This window comes from Plecotus auritus, assembly GCF_963455305.1.
Source record: "Plecotus auritus genome assembly, chromosome: 2".
NCBI classification, from domain to species: domain Eukaryota; kingdom Metazoa; phylum Chordata; class Mammalia; order Chiroptera; family Vespertilionidae; genus Plecotus; species Plecotus auritus.
In genome coordinates this window covers 221,208,251-221,228,535 of record NC_137771.1, presented here as the reverse complement: position 1 = coordinate 221,228,535, position 20,285 = coordinate 221,208,251, and the positions used below count along the sequence as shown (strand labels likewise).

Here is a 20,285-nt window from a genome sequence, read left to right as displayed (position 1 = left end):
GCAGGCCGACGCTCTATCCACTGAGCCAAACCGGTTTCGGCATACCTCTTTATATATTATAGATATTTGCCTGTTTCTTTTCACTTTTTCACGTGGCCGCTAGAAAATGTACAGTTGGAGGAGCACTTCCCATTGTGGCTCGCGTCAAGCTCCCACTGGACAGGGCCGTCGAGGTTCCGAGTGCCCTGTGACCTTGGCATGTCCCCCACCTTCTCACCACTTTTATCCAACCTTATACTAGAAAAGTAAGAGAAGAAAAAGAAAAGACATACATGATGGAAAAGAGAAGTGAAATCTTTATTCACAGGTGTGGAAAACCCTATGGAGTCTACAATAAGCTACTAGAACTAATAGGTGAGTTCAGTGAGTTTACAAGATACAGGTCAGTATAACACTGGACAATATAGTAGCACTGGACAATTAAAATTTGTAATAAAACACCATTTACAACAGCAGGAAAATTATGAAATTCTTAGGAATAAAAGTAACCAAAAAATGTACCAAGAGAAATTAAAGAAGACCTATATAAATGGGGAGATATACTATGTCAATGAACTAGGACACCCAATGTTACTAATCTGTCAGTTCTACCAAAACTGACTTGGAGATTCAGTGCAATCAAAATAATAATCCTGGCAAGGTTTTTGTTTGTTTGTTTATTTCTTTTAGAAATTTACAAGCTTATTTTAAAATTTAATGGAAATCCAAAGACCTAGAATAGCCAGAATGATTTTGAAGAGACAAACAAAAGACAACCAGGTTTTAAGACTCTGTTGCTTCACTAATTGTGAAAAGGTATGCATGAAGATCAGTGGGATGGAATGATTCCAGAAACAAACCTGCACATCTAGAGTCAATCAGTTTCCAACAAAAGTACCAGCGTAATTCAATGAAGAAGTGATAGTATTTTCAACAAATGATGCCAGGATTATTGGACACCCATATGCAAAAACAATGAACCTTTGTCCTACTTCTTCACATTGTCAAAAAAACCAACTCCAAATGGGTCATAAGCCTAAGTGTGGAAGCTAAAACGACATGATTGATAGAAGGAAAATGTGGTGTATACATAAATGGAATATTATTCAACCTTAAAAACAAACATGCTTATAACATGGATGAACCTGGAGGACATCACGCTGAGTGAAATAAGCCGGTCACAAAAGGTCAAGGACTGTGATTCCACGTATATGAGATGCTTAGAGCAGTCAAATCCGTAGAGACAGAAAGTAGGATGCTGGGTGCCAGGGGCTGGGGGATGAAATGGGGGGGAGGAGAGGAGGGAGTTAGTGTTTAATGAGGAGAGGGTTGCAGCTGGGGAAGGTGAAAAGTTCTGGAGATGGATGATGTTGATGGTTGTACAAAGTGTGAATGTGCTTAATGCCACTGAGCTGTGCACTTAAAAATGATTAAAATGGCCTGGCCATCATGGCTCAGTGGTTGAGCGTCGACCTATGAACCAGGAGGTCAGGGTTCGATTCCCGGTCAGGGCATATGCCTGGGCTGCAGGCTGGATCCTTAGTCAGGGGCTTGCAGGAGGCAGCCCATCAATGATTCTCTCTCATCATTGATGTTTCTATCTCCCTCTCCCTCTCTCTCTCTGAAATCAATAAAAATACATATTAAAAATGATTAAAATGTGAATTTTATGTATATTTAACCACAATTTAAAGCAAACAAAAACAAGGAGTAAGATTGGCCAGTGGCCCTGGAGTTTCGCTTCATTGGTCACAGCCTAAGGTTGTGCTAGAGGGAGGGGGGACTGGCTGTCTGGAGGGGAGCCCAGTGTGCAGGGTTTTGTCGGGTTTGGGAGGGAACAAGAGTGCAAACGAGGTCGGGCAGCACTGCTGTGCTGGGAAGGACAGATCCTGGCATCCAGAGGGCAGAGGCCTGGGGGCTGTTTGGATCCGCGTGGCGCATGGCGCATGGCGCATGGCGCTGTTTGGATCCGCGGGAGGAGCCCATCTTCAGCTGCTCCTGAGAGCCTGCAGGGAGGTTGAAGTTGCTTTGTGGTCCTTCCTGGGGTGTGTTCATTTGTGAGCCATCTGTGGGGCCTCCCGATCAGGCAGTGGGAAGTAACGGCTTGGAAAGGCCCCGAATGGGCCATGGCCTTGGTATTTGCTGAAGGTAGTGGAGTGTTCAGTTCACGGGGAAATAAAGTTCGTTCATGGCGGTCAGCTTCCCTGACGTGCAGGAGTTTGGTCACCGTGTGTTTTTCCCGCGTAAGTACGTGTGTTTGTGCCTTTCACTTTTAGGCCCTCAAGGTGAAAACCTCTCAGGACGATTGCTTCCCCTGGCTGTGCTGACCCTGAGCCTCGGTAAGTTAGGAGAGGAGGCACCCGGTGTGTGTGTGTGTGTGTGCGTGTGTGCGTGTGTGCGTGTGTGCGTGTGTGTGTGTGTGTGTGTGTGTTTCTATTCCCCGGAACGGCCCTGGAGTGGGTCCTGCCCTCGTGATCTGGGCTCAGCTCTTGCTGGCAGACCCAGAAGTCCATCTGCCTTGAGAGCCGGGCTCGCTGAGTTAGCTTCAGTGACATTGAAGGGACCTTGTGGAGCACAGTTGGGCTTTAGTGCATGTTGATTGATTTTCTTAAAGGGGTATATGCTTTGAAGTTTTCTTAGGTATTTGTTAATCAGTTCCCATTTATCCAAAATCCAAACGAGAAAGTTCAGGTGTGGGGTCTCCCCTTCTGTTCTTTCCTGGGGGGCCAGACTAAAGATGCCGCTGGGTCCCAGTGTGTCCGCGGGGGAGCAGCAGTGGGCATCACCCCACAGAGCTGGCCTGGCTTTTGTTAGCAGACCCCGAAGACTGAGAGGCTCCCTGAGACAGACATGGCTGTCCAATTTAGATGTCCAGGGGTGACGTGACCCCGAGGTCTGTGTGCGTGTTTGCCAGGAGGAGGACCCAGTTCGCCATGGGGCCGTCAGCTCTTAGGGTGCTCCCCTGGGAGCCCAGAGTTAATCGGCAGCTCTGGCGGAGAGCACTGAGTCGGGGGTGTGCATGGGGGTGCCCAGTTCATTGGAGTCCTCAGGTCCATTTCACAGAGTGGCCTCCAGTCACCCGCACCCCCTCTTCTGTCCCCTGTGTCTTGGCTCCAGGCAGCCCGGGACCCTTCTTTTAGGCTCCATGCTGACCACCGCCCCCCTGTACCCACACGCAGTCTTGAGATCTACTAGTGTTAGGTGAGTGAGCGACAGGTTCCTTTCTATTAATCACGCCGCCACCAGACGGCCTCCTGCCATTTCTTCTCCGGCCTGGAGTCACCTGTCTTTCAAAGTGTTGTCTGCGAAGAGCGGGTCCCAGCCACCATGTCTAGAAGTTTGCGCATTTAAGTAATAGTTTCCAGTTCTCAGGCAGGATGTTTAAGCTCCTGTGTAATGATTATAACAAACAGCGTGCTGAGAGCTACTATTTGGTAAAAACAAACAGTTTTGGCGATACGAGTTAGTTGATATAACCCAGTGCCAATCTCATACTTTTTGTATTTGTAGTCTTGACTTGTTTCAAATAAGATTGCTTACATATATGAACTGAGCACTGCAGTCCTGCCTTCCTTTTCAAGTTAAAATTACTTTGTTTAGTGTCGCTTTAGAAGTGAGTCTTTTCTTACAAGTGCCTGTTTAGTAACTGTTACCATAAATGTGACACAAGTGGCAGCTCCCGGTACTCTGAGGAGCTTGTCTCCAACACGCTGACCATATCGTGGGTGTGGTATGGCTGTAGACTCTGACATTCTGAATCAAACGTATATTTGCTTTCTTTGCTCATCATTGATTTAATACGCAGCTTAGGGTTTCACTTGTCAAGTTGTTGAGAGCTGCTATTGTGTACAAAAGAAAATCACAGTTACATTGTATCCTAGGGTTGAGCTCTCAATGCATTGCTTTCTTTTCCTGTCGATTATTACCTGCAGCGACTGGAGGATGCTTGGGGCCGAGAGGATTCTCTCCCTCACAACTGCCAGGGGAACTGGGGCGCAGGGCCTGCAGCGCTGCCGGGGCTCTGGGTGACGCCGGGAGCCTTGCAATCCGGGAGGCGCATTGCACCGTGCACAGCAGGTGTGTGTCCTCCGCCACGGTTTGTTCCTGGGCTGGAGGGGCCCAGGGTCACTAGTCAGCAGCCGGACCTCTCCCGGAAAGATGGCATTTGGGGAGACTGGAGACGGAAATCAGGTTCCTGGACCTGGTTCCTTTCACAGAAAGGGGCGTCTGTTTTCTGGTACATCCCACCCTGTGTTCTCCCGCTGGACACCTGAAGGGCTGTGTGCACACGGGTTCACATGCCTTTGTTGTCCGGGCCGTCCGTGCTCCTCGGAAGGGCTGCCTGCCTCCAGGCATCTAACACCAGGCGCGGCAGAGGCCACCGTGGCGGGCGCCGTCTTGTCTCACAGACACCGCCTGCCTGGCAACTCCTTATCTCTTGGGGACTAGAACTGAAAACTGAAGCTCTCCTCTGGAGTGGCCGTGCCTGGGAGCACCAGGACCTCGTGTGCCGTTGGTTTGGCTCCGTATCAGGGGGTTCTGGCTGGAACAGAGGACGGTGGGGAAGGGCATCGGGAGGCCACATCACATGTATCGGGAGGCCACATCACATGTGTCTGGCCACGTCACATGCAACCCGAGTTGTCTTGGCTGCCTCCTTGACTCGGCGCTTGGCGTTGCCTGATGGTCTCCCACTCGCTTCCAGTGAATTGAAGTTAAGAGGTGAGTCCATAAAACACCAGGGCTGAGCCGGGCGGGATGGCCCAGCCCCAGACGCTGAAGGGAGGCACCAAGCAGGCCTGGCACCGGAGTGAATGCCACGCAGTGTGGCCCCTTCTCAGTTTCAGTGCCACTTTGCTCTCTTCACTGGCCTTCCAAAGTGGGCGTCTGTCGAGGAAGCGTGCGGGCAGCTGGCAGCCCTGGAGGAAGGGCAGGCGGCTGCCGCGGGCCGAGCAGCGTCTATGTTCTACCACAGTCTCCTGCAGCTCTCCGTTTTCCGTAATGTGCCTCAAGAACGTCTTGGATTTCCTCTGTAGACAATCATCTCATCTACCAATGGCAAAAGCTGTGTAATTTCTCTTTCTCTTATTCTTGGTAAGTTCTCGGTGGTGGGATGGCGTCTCGATGGTCATTCCTTAAGTATGAGTGGCATTGCACTTCCCATCTGCCTTTCCTGAATCCAGTGAAATAGGCTTGTTTTCTTCCTTTTTCTCTTATTGCCAATAATTAGATTAATTGATTTTTTATAGTAAACTGTTTCTGTGTCCTGGTATAAACAAAATTTGGTCATGATTTCACTTTTTAAATTTTGGAGTATTTTTTAAAAATATATTTTTATTGATTTCAGAGAGAGGGGGGAGAGAGAGAGAGAGAAACATCAATGATGAGAAAATCATTGATCAGCTGCCTCCTACACGCCCCCTACTGGGGATCGAACCTGCAACCTGGGCATGTGCTCTTGACCTGAATCGAACCTGGGACCCTTCGGTCCCGCAGGCTGATGCTCTCTATCCACTGAGCCAAACCAACTAGAACAGTCATCTTTTGGTTTTTTTTAAACTGCACGGCTAGAATCAGTCTGCTAATACATATTTATTGTGAGTATTTCATCTATATTCTTGTCTACGTTGGGTTCAGTAATGGGCATTTTGTATGGCTCCTGCTGTTTCCTGGAATGCCTTGACCGTTTCTCGTTCAGGAAATGCTGACTTTGGGGCTAAGAGGTTATTACCTTACAGGGGAGTCAGTAGTGGGTGTGTCGCCTTCAGGGGAAGCATATAATGAGTGTCTGTAATCTTTTAAATTGCCTCCACTTTATGGAGTGTTTTTATCATGAAGTGAGGTTGGATTTTGCTTAATTACCTGACCAGCCTTCTTCTTAAAGAAATAGAATGAATTTTATTAATAGATTTCCTACCGTGAAATCATGTTTGCATTCATGGAACAAACCCTTCTCGGTCTACATGTGTTATTTTTTTTAAAATATGCTATTAGATTCTCTTTGCTAATTTTTAAAGGAATTTTTATATTTATATTCATAAGTGAAGAGCAGTGGTTCTCAAACCTTTGATCTCTTTACACTTGGCAGTGTCAGGACATGTTTTTGGTTGATAAACTGGTGGTGGTGGTGATGGTGGTGTTTCTGTTGGCCTCTGGTGGGTGGAAGCCAGGCATGCTGCCAGTATCCTACAGTGCACAGGGCGGCCCCACCACAATGTATCTGGTCCCAATGTCAGTAGTGCCATGGTGGAGAACCCCCCAGTGTTGATGTATATCCTGTTTTAGAAACTAACACCAAGAACATTTAAAAATCATTAGTAATTTATTTAAAATAGCAGCAATAGCTCTTTTCTGGTTTTGGCCGTGCGAGGAACCATGAACAGCAAAGTCTCCTGGGACACCCTGCACTAGGCGGTGCGGGAAGTCGCGCACAGGAAGCAGCGCAGGAGGTTTTTGCAGACGGTCGGGCTGCAGATCAGCTTGAAGAACTGTGACCCTCAGAAGGACAGGCGCTCCTTGGGCACCGCCAGGCAGAAGTCCACTCCTGCCCCACTTTCTCCATATGTGATCTGGGGGACCAGCAGTCCTGTGCTGAGGCCAAGGCCGTGCACCTCCCGCCCACCTCCCCCCCCCCGCCCCCCCCCCCCCCCCCCCCCCCGCTGCCCAGGGACATGAGGCGCTGAAGAAAAAACTCAAAAAGAATACGAAGCTGGCCAAGAAGTATGCTGTCTTTTGGCCTCAGAATCTCTGGTCAAGCAGATCCCATGAGTCCCGGGCCCAGGCCTGGATCAGCTCCTGTCCTTGCTGACCCACAACGAGAACGTGGTGGCCGAAACGCTGAGGTGACAGCCAGATGAAGAGGATGCGTGTCTGGCAGGGCTGTTGGCCACGTGAAGATGACGGGGAGGAGCTTGTGTGCAACATCCACTTGGCTGTCAACTTCCCGGTGTCGCTGCTCAGAAAGAACTGGCAGAACGTGCGGGCTTTGCACACCTGGAGCCCCACGGGCCAGCCTGGCGCCTGGACTGCGGCACAGCTCAATAAGCCACACTGCTACCATAAAGAAAGCAGTAAGCCCATTGCCCATTAACATCAGTAACATTTTTTAATAATGAAAACCATGTGTTTTCAAAACTGTAAAACAGTGTAGTGAGGAGAGTGGCATTGGTTTACATTTTTGCAACATACTCAGTCTCTTTCATGTCGGACTAATGGGGGACGGCGAAGGGATCTGTGTTGGCAGTGGCTGAGGTTCCTAAAGAAACTCCTGCCTCACCCAGCACAGCCTTGGGGGGGGGGGGCGGGGACTCCCAGACCCCCTGGCGGCCCTCCCATCCCACTGAGAACATGGACCAGTGGTTCTCAACCTTCCTAACGCCGCGACCCTTTAATACAGTCCCTCATGTTGTGGTGACCCCCCACCATAAAGTTATTTTCGTTGCTACTTTATAACTGTAATTTTGCTACTGTTATGAATCGTAATGTAAATATCTGTGTTTTCCGATGGTCTTAGGCTCTACAGCAGCGGTTCTCAACCTGTGGGAACCATGAGCAGACGGTTGCGACCCACAGGTTGAGAACCGCTAGCAGGGTCGCCTAAGACCATCGGAAAACACAGATATTTACATTACGATTCATAACAGTAGCAAAATTACAGTTATGAAGTAGCACCGAAAATAACTTTATGGTTGGGGGTCACCACAACATGAGGGACTGTATTAAAGGGTCGCGGCATTAGGAAGGTTGAGAACCACTGGGTTAGACGAACCTCCGCTGCATTCGTTTTCACATTGCGAATGTCATGTCACACTTGCTTTGTGCGAGGCACTTGGGAGCTTGCCTTCCTTGTCTAGGCCCCGGAGGAGGTTAAATAGTGTTCAGATGCTCTGTTGGTACAGGCTTAGTGGAGTCCTCCTGTGAAGTCCTCTGGGTCTGGTCTCTTGCATCAGCTATGGCAGATAGCTCTGTTAATTCTACAAAAGCAGGGCTGCTCAGGCTGTCCATCTTTCCCGTGTTCCTTTTTGTGTAAATTTCTTTTCTCTAGAAAAGTATACACTTGATCGAGGTTTTCAAATTTATTTGCATAGAGATGTGCAATCACTTCCAGGATTTAAAATAATATTTTCTTTTGATGCTTATTCCCTCTTATCTTAATTTATTCATTTTATTCTCTTTTTTTTTTCTTGATTATTTATTTATTTATTTATTTATTTTTTGCTATAGGTGACTGGTCTGTTTTATTGATTTTTTATTGATTTTATTTTTTTATTTTTAAATATATTTTATTGATTTTTCACAGAGAGGAAGGAAGAGGGATAGAGAGTTAGAAACATCGATGAGAGAGAAACATCGATCAGCTGCCTCCTGCACACCTCCCACTGGGGATGTGCCCGCAACCAAGGTACATGCCCTTGACTGGAATCGAACTTGGGACCCTTCAGTCTGCAGGCCGACACTCTATCCACTGAGCCAAACCAGCTAGGGCTGTTTTATTGATTTTTAAAAAAGCAACCATCTTTTAAACATGTATAACTAATTAGAATGCTTTTCTCTAACTCATTATATTTTACTTTTACCTTTATCAACTCCTTCAGTTACTTTGTAATTTTCTTCCAACTCTTTGTTTCCATGCATTCTCTTATTTCCATGCTTTCATTTCTAAAAATTTAAAGCATTTAATGCAGTACATTTTCCTCAGAGCCCTGCTGTTGCTTTCTTTTTTTTTTTTTAAATATATTTTATTGATATTTCACAGAGAGGAAGGGAGAGGGATAGAGAGTTAGAAACATCGATGAGAGAGAAACATCGATCAGCTGCCTCCTGCACACCTCCCACTGGGGATGTGCCCGCAACCAAGGTACATGCCCTTGACCGGAATCGAACCTGGGACCCTTCAGTCCGCAGGCTGACGCTCCATCCACTGAGCCAAACCGGTTTCGGCCCTGCTGTCGCTTTCATTATGTTTTCTAGACATTTTCTACTGCCCTGGAGAGGAACATCTGAGAGGAGAATGTTTACATTTCAGGGAAGAAGGCTTTTTCTGTTTTCTGATTTTGTTATGAATTTCTAGAGCATATTGTTTGTATTATACTTACTGTTTAGAATGTGTCGAAAACTTCTTTGTTGCTTCATATATCTGGACACTGTTTGTGGATGTTTCTATGAGCCACAGGGAGAGGGGTGTTCCTTCTTAGCAAGTGCAGATCGGCTGTGTCTCAGGCCACGGCACCGACCTTGCTCTGCGTCTTCTGGACAGCCCTTCTTCCTTCCCAACCCCTTGTTCTTCTTGATGGAGATGTGGCAGCATCTCTCATGGTCAGCTGTGGAGATTCATTTCTGCTTCATGACACGGCTGGCTGCTGTGTTATTTGGTACATAGGTATTAAGCCATCAGATCGTTAAGGATTTTAGTTCTAGCATTTTAAATATCCCTGCTTTGTCATTTACTGTCACTTGCCTGTATATTCTCTGATATCAAGCATTTGAACCCTTTTTTTACTTGCATTTCCCCGATATACATCTATTCATCCTTTTCGACCCTGCTGGCTGGCTTTGGTCAAGGTATTTCTCTGTGAAGTAGCTCCCTTTGCTGGTCGGTGATCTCCGCTGGATTGAAGTGATGGACATGGTCCATGTTTTGATCCGTGCTGTTGGTATTTGTGTGTTGGGGGTTACAGATAAAATGTGTTCCCATTCACAAACACACTCACGGTGCACATGGCCTCTGTTCTTCGCCCTCCTGGTGCCTGTGTTTTGGTGTGGTTGACCTGAGAGCTGGGGAGGTGTGTGGTTTGTCTTAATGGTTACCAGATCCTCCCTTTCCTCCTTTGGATGATGTCTAGTGTTTCTGCACTAAGAGTGACAGTAAAGCACCCTGTACCTCCCCTCCCAAGGCACTGCCTCCCCGAGCACTTGATCTGGCACCTCCACGCGCCTGAGCCTTTCTTGCCCACCTGTCAGATACTCGGCTCTCAGTTCCCACTACTGCCTCCTTCTCTCCCACCTCCCGCCCCGCCTGCCCCTTACGCGGGTTGGTTGTCAGAGCATCGAACACTCAGCCCTCTCTGCTTAGGCTTCTTTCTCCGGGTAGACACATCACAGCTCATCCCTGGGCCTTCTTGGTGCTTCAGGTGGGGCCCTGCTCCGTCGTGGGTGGAGGTTTGGACTGTTAGCAAATGGAGCGCTTGCTGGTGTGTCCCAGCCGTTCCTCTCCCCAAGCCTTTGCCTTCAGGTCAGTTTCACGATCCTACTTTGTTGTCCAGCGTTTCTTGGTGAGTGTTTGTTTGTATTTCCCTTTGATTTAGTTTCCTTCTTTCTGAGACACACTGTTTTAGCCTCGTCCTTGTAAACCCAGCAGATGGCTGGATTTTCGCTGCTGCTTATACTTACTGTGGTGATGAATATATTTGGACTTTCATCATCATCATTATTTACTATCTCTTTCCTCTGTGTTCCCGTCTTCTCTTAAATATAACCTGTTAAATCTGTTTGCTTCCACCCTTGGAGTGGTACCTTTATACATTGGGATGCATGGTCGACTTAGCTAAAGCTCATTGCTGTCTCTACTTCCTTCCCAAATAGTATCAAGGCCTGAGAACCAGGACTGGCTCCACCATTTTTCAAACCCACATTTCCTGGGCACACACAGCAACGTGTGGGTGTTTGCACCTCTGTCCTCTGATGGAGTCCTGGCTGTGGAAGTGACCATGATCCTGCAGAAGTGACCATGGAGCCATCCAGAGGACATGTGGGGACCAGGCTGTGCTGCTCTGCATGGCCGCTCAGCACTTTCCGCCCCCGCCCTCCCAGAGCGCGTGGCCACGCCTCCTTACACAATCACTTCTCCATTCCCAGGGGCACACAGCTCTGATGTGGCAGACCCATGGCGCTTGTCAAGTCCACGCTGATAACCATCATCACCCCGCCCACACCCCTGAGCGTGGGGACCCTTCCTGAGGCAGCTTCCTGGACTGGCTGGCAGGTGTGCTGTGGACACTCAGCACACCTGTGTGTGTGTACGCATGCAGCTCCCTGCGTGAGGGTGGACTGGGGCCGAGCGGGCAGTGAGCTGCTGGTTTTGTCCCAGCTCAGGTGACTCTAAGAACTTGAAGAGACCTTGGACTTCATCAACGTCAGGGAGAGCTTTGCAACGGTCAGTGATCGGTGCCTTTGACAAGTTTCAGTGAGTAATAAAACTAGGGGTTGATGGCTGTCCTTCGTTAATGAGTAATTAGCTCCACGCTGCCGATTCTCTGAGCTGACTTGTCCAGGGTGAGGGCTCATTTTTAAAAAAATATTTTTATTGATTTCAGATTGGAAGGGAGAGGGAGAAAGAGATAGAAACATCAATGATGAGAGAAAATCATTGATCGGCTGCCTCCTGCACGCCCCACACTGGGATCGAGCCCACAAACCGGGCATGTGCCCTTGACCGGAAATGAACCCGGGATCCTTCAGTCCGTAGGCCAACGCTCTATCCACTGAGCCAAACCAGCCAGGGCGAGGGCTCATTTCTTGAGGAGACCCTGAGCTCTAGAGTCTGGGGTTCTGGTCGGGGCTGGCGAGGTGGGCGTGCCCTCCCAGCCTCAGTGTGGACGAGCCATAGAGGATACTCCATGAGACCAGCGGCAGGTACGGTGTCAGGACGTCTTTTTACCAATTTCTCTGTATTTTGATGCTGTTTTTGTGAAGGTTTAACAGATACTGGATAGATTATTGTGAGAATCTAGGCTTCTTCATTTGGAGTAAATGCTGTCTAATGAAGATTTTCTGTTGGAAGTTAAAATTCTTAATCCCATGGTCTAGTCAGTGGTCGGCAAACTCATCAGTCAACAGAGCCAAATATCAACAGTACAACGATTGAAATTTCTTTTGAGAGCCAAAATTTTTAAACTTCTTCTAACGCCACTTCTTTAAAATAGACTCGCCCAGGCCGTGGTATTTTGTGGAAGAGCCACACTCAAGGGGCCAAAGAGCCGCATGTGGCTCGCGAGCCGCAGTTTGCCGACCACGGGTCTAGGTGAGGAGCAGGGACCTGTGGGGAGGGGGAGGTTGAGGTTGTCGGGACCAGGAGGATGTGTAGGGAGGTGAGACGCTTATGAATGGGCTTGGGCGTTTGTTCTCTGGTGTAGGTACTTAGGTCGTACATGCCTTCAGACGTCAAGTTGCTTATAAAGAGCCATGGCGTTCCCTGCTTTGGAACCCACATAGCTGTGACTAAACAGAAGTGAACACGTGCTCGTGGTTGCTGTGAAGTTGGATCTTGGGGTTGGGAGCCTTGGGGTCCCGTGAGGTTGGTTGGCTAGGAGAGGACCTGGATCGCCATTACATGGGCTCCCCAGGTCCCTCCGCGGGGCCCCCAGGAGGTCAGCTATGCCGTCAGGTAGCGTAGACCTTATTCAATAATTACTCAGTTGAGGGCCCCCACGTGCCAGTGCCCCACTTGGTGCTGGGGGCAGAGGGGACCACCACTAGACCTCACACAGACTACAGGAAGCATGTGTGAAGTCCCACTTTCAGTCATTTGTTCTTCATGGATTTATAGAGCCCTGAGGGCTACATTTCAGTGGGCAGCCGGGAGGCGCGGTGACAGTAATGAACACGTAAACACACTCGAGATGCCAGATGAACTGGGCTGAGAGGGACCTGCGTGGCGCTGTGCAGCATGATGGGCAGTGTGGGTGCCAACGGGGAGCAGACGACCCTCACGGGGTGTGGAGGAAGCAAACACCCCAGCACCAGCAAGCTTGGCAGGCGGGCGGGCGGGCGGGCGGGCGGGCGGGCAGGCAGGCACAGTGAGGTTGGAGAGGGCCGGGAAGTGCAGAGGGCAGGCCCAGGAGGCCAGGGCGCCCGGCTTAGTAGACATGAGGGGGTGGCTTCTGTCCTTGGTTCTGTTCAGCGGAAGGCACGTGGGGTCACTGGGGCATGGGTCAGCGTGGCATGATCCCCAGTGGGTGGAGAGAGCTCTGGCTTCCCCATGGATTGCAGGGGACAAGAGTGGAAGTCGGGAGAGGTGATGGGGCTGGTGACACAGTGGTGGAGAGCAGACAGGCTTGCTGGCAGGTTGAGTGTGCGTGTGGGAGTATGTGGGATATGTGTGTACATGTGCATCTGCGTATGTGCCTGCAGGTGCCTGCATGTGCGCACATGTGTGTGACTGACAGAGGCAGTACTGGGAGGAGCGCACTCATCCCAGGAAGCATGAGTCGTCCTTGGAGTTTGTGTCTGTCTTAGACCTTATGCGGCTGCTTAGCAATACAACAGTCACCTCGGGGACAAATGTCTAGACAGCGCCCAGGCCCTGGCCAGGTGTGGGCTCTTAGCCTCAGTGTTTAGCCGGACTTTCGAGATGTCTCTCTGCCTGGCCTTTGGGCAAGGCCCCTGGCTGGCCGCACCGCCCTCAGGATGCTGGGTGGAGGGTCTGCACCTCCTTGGGGTTTGCAGACCTGCCCCCATCCCTACAGGAACAGGGGAGGCAGAGCCAGGTCTGACTAGGAAGAGGGGAGGGCCGTGTGCCTTGTCCTACTTCCCACCAGGATGGCGGGACGGCCTCACAGCGGAAGGCACATGGCGAGAGGCTCCGAGCCTGCAGGATCCCGGTCATGTGACCCATGACCAAAGGCTGGAGGCTGGGCAGGAGGCTCCTTCTCCAGGGATAAATGGATGTGAAGGGTGGCCCCGGCTTCCGGGACCAGTGGGGCTGAGGAAATGTCCCAGCTCCAGGGCAGGTCCAGGAGGCAGCTAGAGCAGGGTTCCCACACCCAGTTCGTGTGTCCAAGACGCGATTTATACCCACAGCACAAGTGCACACTTCACACACACACCATATACACACCACACACCACACACACAGGGTTTTGTTTCTTTAAAGATACAGCGCTGAAGCAGTTATGGCACATGTTCCATCTCAGTGATGGGCGTCTGAGACACTGTTCTTTGTGTTTGCCTCTTTAAAATTAAAAACATACGTAAGTGCTACGAGAGGGACATAGGAAAGGGCTCCTCCCCGGGACAGAGCTCTCCTGCAGGGAGGCTGCCCTGAATTCGGTGAGAGGACAGGTGTCAGCCATGCATCAGGTGAGGACAGGTGTCAGCTGAACCCTGCTGCCAGCAAACCTTGGGTGAGGGGGGGGTCTCATGGGCCCGTGGGCAGGGTGTTGGGTCTGGTCAGCATGACCTGGGCCCCAGGGTGCTCTGTGCACGGCTAGGCCAGGCCCTGGTTGGTGAGAGTGTCTGTTCCCATCGGGCCTCTGCTTTTCTTCCCAATGCTTTCAGGAGAGTGTGCTCCCGGGAAAAACAGCTGGTGTAAGAAGAGAGGCCAGAAGAGCAGGATACATGGCAGAAGGAGGGTGGGGACCACTGGAACTGGGGCCCTGCTGGGCGCAGCCTCCATGGCTCTGTGGTAGGAAGCTCACTCAGACGGGAGATTTGGGGTGGAATGGGGTGCAGCGAAAGTCAGAAACAGCTCAGGTAGTTTTCACCGACTCCAGGATCTACTATTCGATACTCCTTTGCCGTAGAGTTCTACATGTGTTAGGAGCAGGTTCAGCCCATGTGGGCAACAAATCAGTGCAGGCCAGTCTCCCCTCTCCCTCTCTCCCGCCAACACTGAGACAGCCCAGGGCTGGGCAACGGCTCCACACAGCCACAGGGACCCAGGCTCCCTCTGACATCCCTCTCAGCCTGCAGCTCTGTCCTCTTGGTTATGTCTTGTGGCTTCAAAAAGGCTGCTCCAGCCTTGCCATTTCATGTGCATTCCAGGCTGGAGGGGGAGGAGGGCACAGCTGGGCTGTTCCCTTTTGAAGAGCTCCACCCAGGGGCTTTCAGCTCCATCTCCCTGGCCGAGGTGGCTGTCCCAGCTGCAGGGTGCTGCTGGGACCTTACCCTTTGGCTGAGCCTGCGTCTGCTTGACAGCATGTCCATCCTGTTGGTATGAAGTGAGGGACAGTGAGTTTTGGACTGGCAGTGTGTGAGGGGAGCACTTTCCTCTCCCCTCAAGGTACTGCCGGCTGGTCTAATAATCAAATCCACGTGAGACAGATTCGCCCTAGAAAATGGCCAAATTTAATACAAATGTCCACATGGAACCCCACATACATGAGAGGTTCTGAGACAGACAGGGACAATGAGGGATAGACATTCTGAGCTAGGGGTGAGGTAAGGTTCCTGGGAGCCTCAGCGGGCCATGGCAGGATGACGAGAAGAGCTGATGTTCAGTAATTAGTTTGTCCTGCCCTATAGAGAGGCCAAAAAAGGTTCTCTCTGATCATCTCTCATTAAGTGCAAGGCCCCTAATTCAGTTCTTCTAGGCTGGTGGGGGTAGGGACAGAAGTTTCTCTTGAGCCCACAGGGTCTTGGTTGTCTTTGGCTCAAAACAATCTACAAACCACAGAAGCATATCTTGGGGTGCTCATTCTGAACCCCTATAGCAGCCATCTCCTTCCTACCACTTCACAGGGTAGTCAGTATTCCAGACGTCAGGTGTAACCTTGACCTTTGACCTGAATGTGATAAAAAGAAGGCATCTTCTCCCTCTCTCTGTGCTTCCCTCTTCGCTGCACTTGGCACACATTGGTGGTTCTGCAACTGTTGCCTGCATTTCTGGTTTTCGGTGTGGGGGCTGGGCAGGTCCTGGCGTTCAGTCTCCGTGAAAATAAAAAAAGTCAACAGCCACTGCCTTGAGCAGGACCTCTCCCTAAGTGCTCCCCCGACTTGAGTGGTGCCCACCCCCTGGACGTGGGCAGCTGGGCACTCTCCCCTGGACCCTGCAGCGGTTGCCCCAGGCCACCCACGCTCCTGGCTGCTCTCACCGTCCTGGTGAGCAGAGATTTTAACTCGGGGTGAAAAGGAAAACTGGTGAGCCCCTGCCCCCCTACAGATCCTGCCTCCCCAGTGGGGAGGGGCTGAGGGCAGGATAAGAGCTGGGCCACCTCCAGCGAGGGAGCCGCCCTGCAACTCTGGCCGGGGACACTCACAGGTAAGGGCAGGGCTGCTCTCCAGCAGAACCCCGACCTCCCCTGATGGAGCGAGGCACTGAATGGTGGGGGGAGAGAGAGTGGGAGTTGAGGGCTGTGCATCTCAGGCCCCACAGTCTCCGTCCGAGTCTGCACTCTCTGTGGGTCCGACTCTCCCTAAGCTCTGGCCACAGAAGAGTGGGTGGGTGAGTTATTTATCCCGGACCCTCCACCTTTGCTTGCCCGGAACAGCATCTGTCCCTCTAACATGTGGGAGGTCCCCGTGGCTGGCGTCTGTCCTTCTCCACCCTGAGCTAAACTGTCAATGTAGGAAACGCCCAAACCTGTAGAGAAATTTTTGTAAGAGTTTCTCTGAGCCAAACTGATGACATGTGCCAGCGAACAAGATCTCAAAAGCTCTGAGATTTTGCAGCTTCTTATACACAGTTGAAATCAAGAGAGATTACATGAAGGTGGGGAAAGCAGGGCAGGGATTGGATTACAGTACAGTTAACAAGATTGTTCTCTCTCTCTCTCTCTCTCTCTCTCTCTCTCTCTCTCTCTCTCTCTCTTTGTTGTTGTTAATTATCACCTGAGAGTTTCTTTTCCATTGATTTTTAGAGAGAGTGAAAGGGAGGGGGAGAGACAGGGAGAGAAACATTGACAAAAGAAAGACACATCAATCGATTGCTTCTCACACACACCCCAACCAGGGCCAGGGATTGAGCCTGCAACTGAGGTATGTGCCCTTGACCGGAATCGAACCTGCAACCATTTAGTCCACAGGCTGACACTCTAATCATTGAGCAAAGCTGGCTAGGGCAAGCTTGTACTGTCTTGATGGTTAATACTCCCTTCCAGGGGTATTACTTTTGGTGTTTCAAAGGTGTGTTAACCTAGATGCAGGAGAACAATGGACAGGGCTGGCTTAAAACCTTCCACTAAAGAAGTTATAGGCCTGGGCCGGGCTACCCGCCATGAGCTGCCCAGCTAGGAATTTATGATCGGATCATCCGGTGAGAATACTTCACATAGAACCCCGTTTTCACCCACAAAACAAAGGCAGGACTGGGTGAATAAGACGTCTTGTTTGCATCTGCCTTACAGTCATCTTCAGGGCCTCCAGTTCAACATTGCTGTTGGTCAGGATTTCGACAGAATGATTTCTTGAGTCCATATTATCTCCCAGTCAGGGTGAGCCAAAGCTTTTGTCTGCCACAGATGTCATGTGACTAACTGAAACGACAGAGCCAACCGTCCCGTGTCAATGCCACTGCCCAGGTGGCTGGTGAGCCCTTGAGAGCAGAGAGGCCAAGCTGAGGGGTGCTGAGAGTTAAAAGACATGGGAACTGATGGACTGAAAAGCCCAGATGACAGGGTGACACAGAACATGGCATTGACTTATTCTCACTGTTGGCTGCACGTTGACCTGGTGGCATTTGGGCTGTGTTGGGTTGAACCAGCCGTTTCTTTTGGGATTACCATCAGTTAACACGCAAGGGGCAGGAGGAAGCAGTTCCGCAGGTGAGCACATGTTCAGGACCGTGTGGCAGGATCGGTGCCCGAGGTGGGCTTGGGCATTAGGCTCTGAGAACAGGCCATGCACAGGGACCACACCTGCGCGACAATGAACTTAAACCAGCAGCTTCCTGCGTGTGGTGGGGTTTATGCTACAAAATCTGCACCAGGCATTTGAGAGCGAGGAGTTCTCTGTGGTTGTGCTAGTGGTTTAGTTTCTGTCGATTAGGTGCGGGGAGTGTTGCGCAGGGTGAGACCCGGGCCCTGCCCAGCAGCCCCGTGTGACGCTGGAGTGGCCAGGCAGGTGGCCAGGCCAGGGGTCCAGAGGGCTTGGCACAGGCCCTACCTCGGCACAGGTGGCAGGAGGTGGAAAGATTTCCTGGTGAATTAAGTTGTACACCCGGGTCCCACCAGACAGATCTGCGTGAGAGAGAGAGAATGCTCACCTGTGGCGGAGCTGGCGGTATTGCTGTACCCGGTGTTAGGACGGCGAGAATTGGGATCTGGGAAAGACTCGCCCCAGGAATGACTCAACATTTGACTAGACACCCGTCCATCTGTTCATTTCACAGATAGATGTTCGGTTACTGTTACTGCCAGGACCTGTGGTGGCAATGGGGTACAGAAAACCATAAACGGTGTGTCTACCCTGGTCTGTCAAGGAGCAGGTGTGGCGATGCCTGGCCCCGGTCAGTGGGCCACGCCTGAGCTCCCACGAGAGTGCATCTCTGGGCACTGTCCAGCCAGGGCACCGGAGAAGCTGGTGCAGGGAGGGATCTTAGAACCTGTGTCCAGTGGTCTTGGGCAGCAGAGCCAGGCACGGGGGTGAGGGCCTGGAGCCACCTCTGTGGTGGTCAGCATGCATCTGCCCAGGCGCTGTCTTGTCCTGGGTCTGGACTGCAGGCCTCAGCTGGCCAGGTGGAGCCAGCTGCCCATGACGGGAGAGAAGATTCAGCAAAACGGCACCAAGCTCTCAGCCAAGGTCAGGGTCGCACGCGAAGTCCCACATGAAGACCACACGAAGTCTGTGTCAGAAAGGGATCTCTCCAGGTGAAACTCGTTTTGTGCTGCCCTTGGGAAGGTGCTGGAAAACATATTGTTTAAGGTGCTCAGAGGGCCAGGGGAACTGAGCACCTGTGGATGAGACAGGTCACTGCAGGGCAGAGTGACTGTGAGTCGGGGCTACTAAACCAGCCCATGTCCTGTCTGGTTTGGAACCAGGGGGGGTAAAAGTGTCAGCTTTTCACTGATCTGTTTAAGAACATGTCTTACATGTGCATCCACGCGGCTCCCTGATCTAAGCCCCAGGGTTAGAGGGCGTTCCCACCAGGTACAGTGACTGTGCCCGCCCTGCAGGTGGGGTTGGCCTGGGGTCCTCTGGCAGGAGGGTCACAGGATGGGGACCCGGGGCCTGGGAAGGAGGGGCTGACAGCAGACCACCCAGTGCTCAGTGGGCAGTGGGTGAGCAGCAGCTACCCAGAGATGGCTGGAGGGTCAGGTGCGACCTCCCAGTGGTCAGAAAATGCAAGTTCAACCCCAGGCAGTCATGACTCATCCCGCAGACCAGCAGACGCCATGGTCAAGGGGCCTAAGCAGGAGCTGGAGGGCTGGATTCCAGCCCGGAGTAGCTGTATGTGGGCCGCTTACGGTGGGTGAACAGTCGTCGGTGAAGACACCTTCTGAGCACAGATGGGTGGGAGGGTCCCGGAGCGAAGGTTCCTGGCCGCCTGGTGCCCTGGGAAGGTGGACGAGCCGAGTCAGCTCCAAGGGGTGTCCCTCCCCACAGAGAGCCCACGGGTGGCACAGGAGGAGGTGGCCGTGGTCGAGTGTTGGGAGGGTGAGACTGCCAGTGTCGCTGATGTACGTCTCTCAAGCCCCCTGTTCACAGCTGGTTTGTGCAGGTCGACAGGATTTGTGGGGACATTTTTTGTTGATCCAGGCACATGGCATGTGTAAGGACTAGGCCGTGGGCGCTGCCGGGCTTGGCAGGCTCCAGGGCTGCCTAACCCCTGCAGGCAAGACTGTGAGGTGGGCCGTGGGCGCAGTGCCAGGTGACCCGCCCCCAGAAGGCCCAGCAGCCCGCAGCTGGCACTTGCTGTGCCTTGAGAATGGTCCGGTGTCTTCTTCCTGAAGTAGCCCGTGCTCTGCCCTTTCTCCAAACAGGAGGGCAAACTGGCTGGCCCTTCTCATTGCCCTCGCCGCCCCCCCCCCCCCCCATTCCTGTGCTGTTCCCCGTGGCATTTTGTCTCCTGGGAGCTGTGTAGGTGAAAGCAGAGGGATTTCATGCCAAGAGCAGGTCTGCATTCTGCTCCCAGCTTCACCACTAGCTTGGGCTGTACTTCCTTCTCTTCCCTCCAAATGGGAGGTGCAAATGGCCATGCCCCCTGGTGATGGGCACTTCCCCCTGTGCACCATCTCGTCTGCATCTCGAGTCCTGGGCCAGGGCTGCTGGAGTGGGAAGGGCTCGAGAGGCACTCTCTGCTCGCAGGGAGACAGGGTGCCAGGCCAACGGCAGGACCCCAGAGCGGACCTGCCCTGCCAGGCCCCGTCAGTCCGTCCATCTCCTCTCAGCTCTCACAGCACTGTTTCTGCCCGCCTCCTCAGGGGCGGGGCCAGAAACCAGTGCAGCTGGTCAGACTGGGAAGCTCAGACTGGTGTCCACCACTGGAGGCCTGAGGGGCTTTTCTGACCACACTCATTTTTGAAGATCATAAAAATAACGCATCCCCATTTCCCAAGATAAAATCCATGAGGCTTTCGTAACCGGGGGCTCTGAGCATGGGGACTGAGTCGCTCATGGTGGTCGGCAGCCCAAGGAACGCCCTTTGGTTGTTG

General features: G+C 51.8%; 1 protein-coding gene across 6 annotated transcripts in view; it reads left to right on the top strand.

The window, feature by feature from the left end:
* The window catches only part of AGPAT3 (1-acylglycerol-3-phosphate O-acyltransferase 3), a 70,733-nt gene that overhangs the window by 11,730 nt on the left and 38,718 nt on the right, over positions 1-20,285 (top strand). Inside the window, exons 1-2 of one of the 6 annotated variants that reach the window (XM_080657870.1) lie at positions 1,814-2,127; positions 2,256-2,318. The exons of 1 other annotated variant lie outside the window; for it this stretch is intronic. The gene's annotated coding sequence lies outside the window, so the exon portion shown is untranslated. Of the gene's footprint in view, positions 1-1,813; positions 2,223-2,255; positions 2,319-20,285 lie in introns of those variants that run through there. 4 more of the 6 variants (XM_080657862.1, XM_080657868.1, XM_080657865.1 and 1 more) reach the window with 4 other exon arrangements.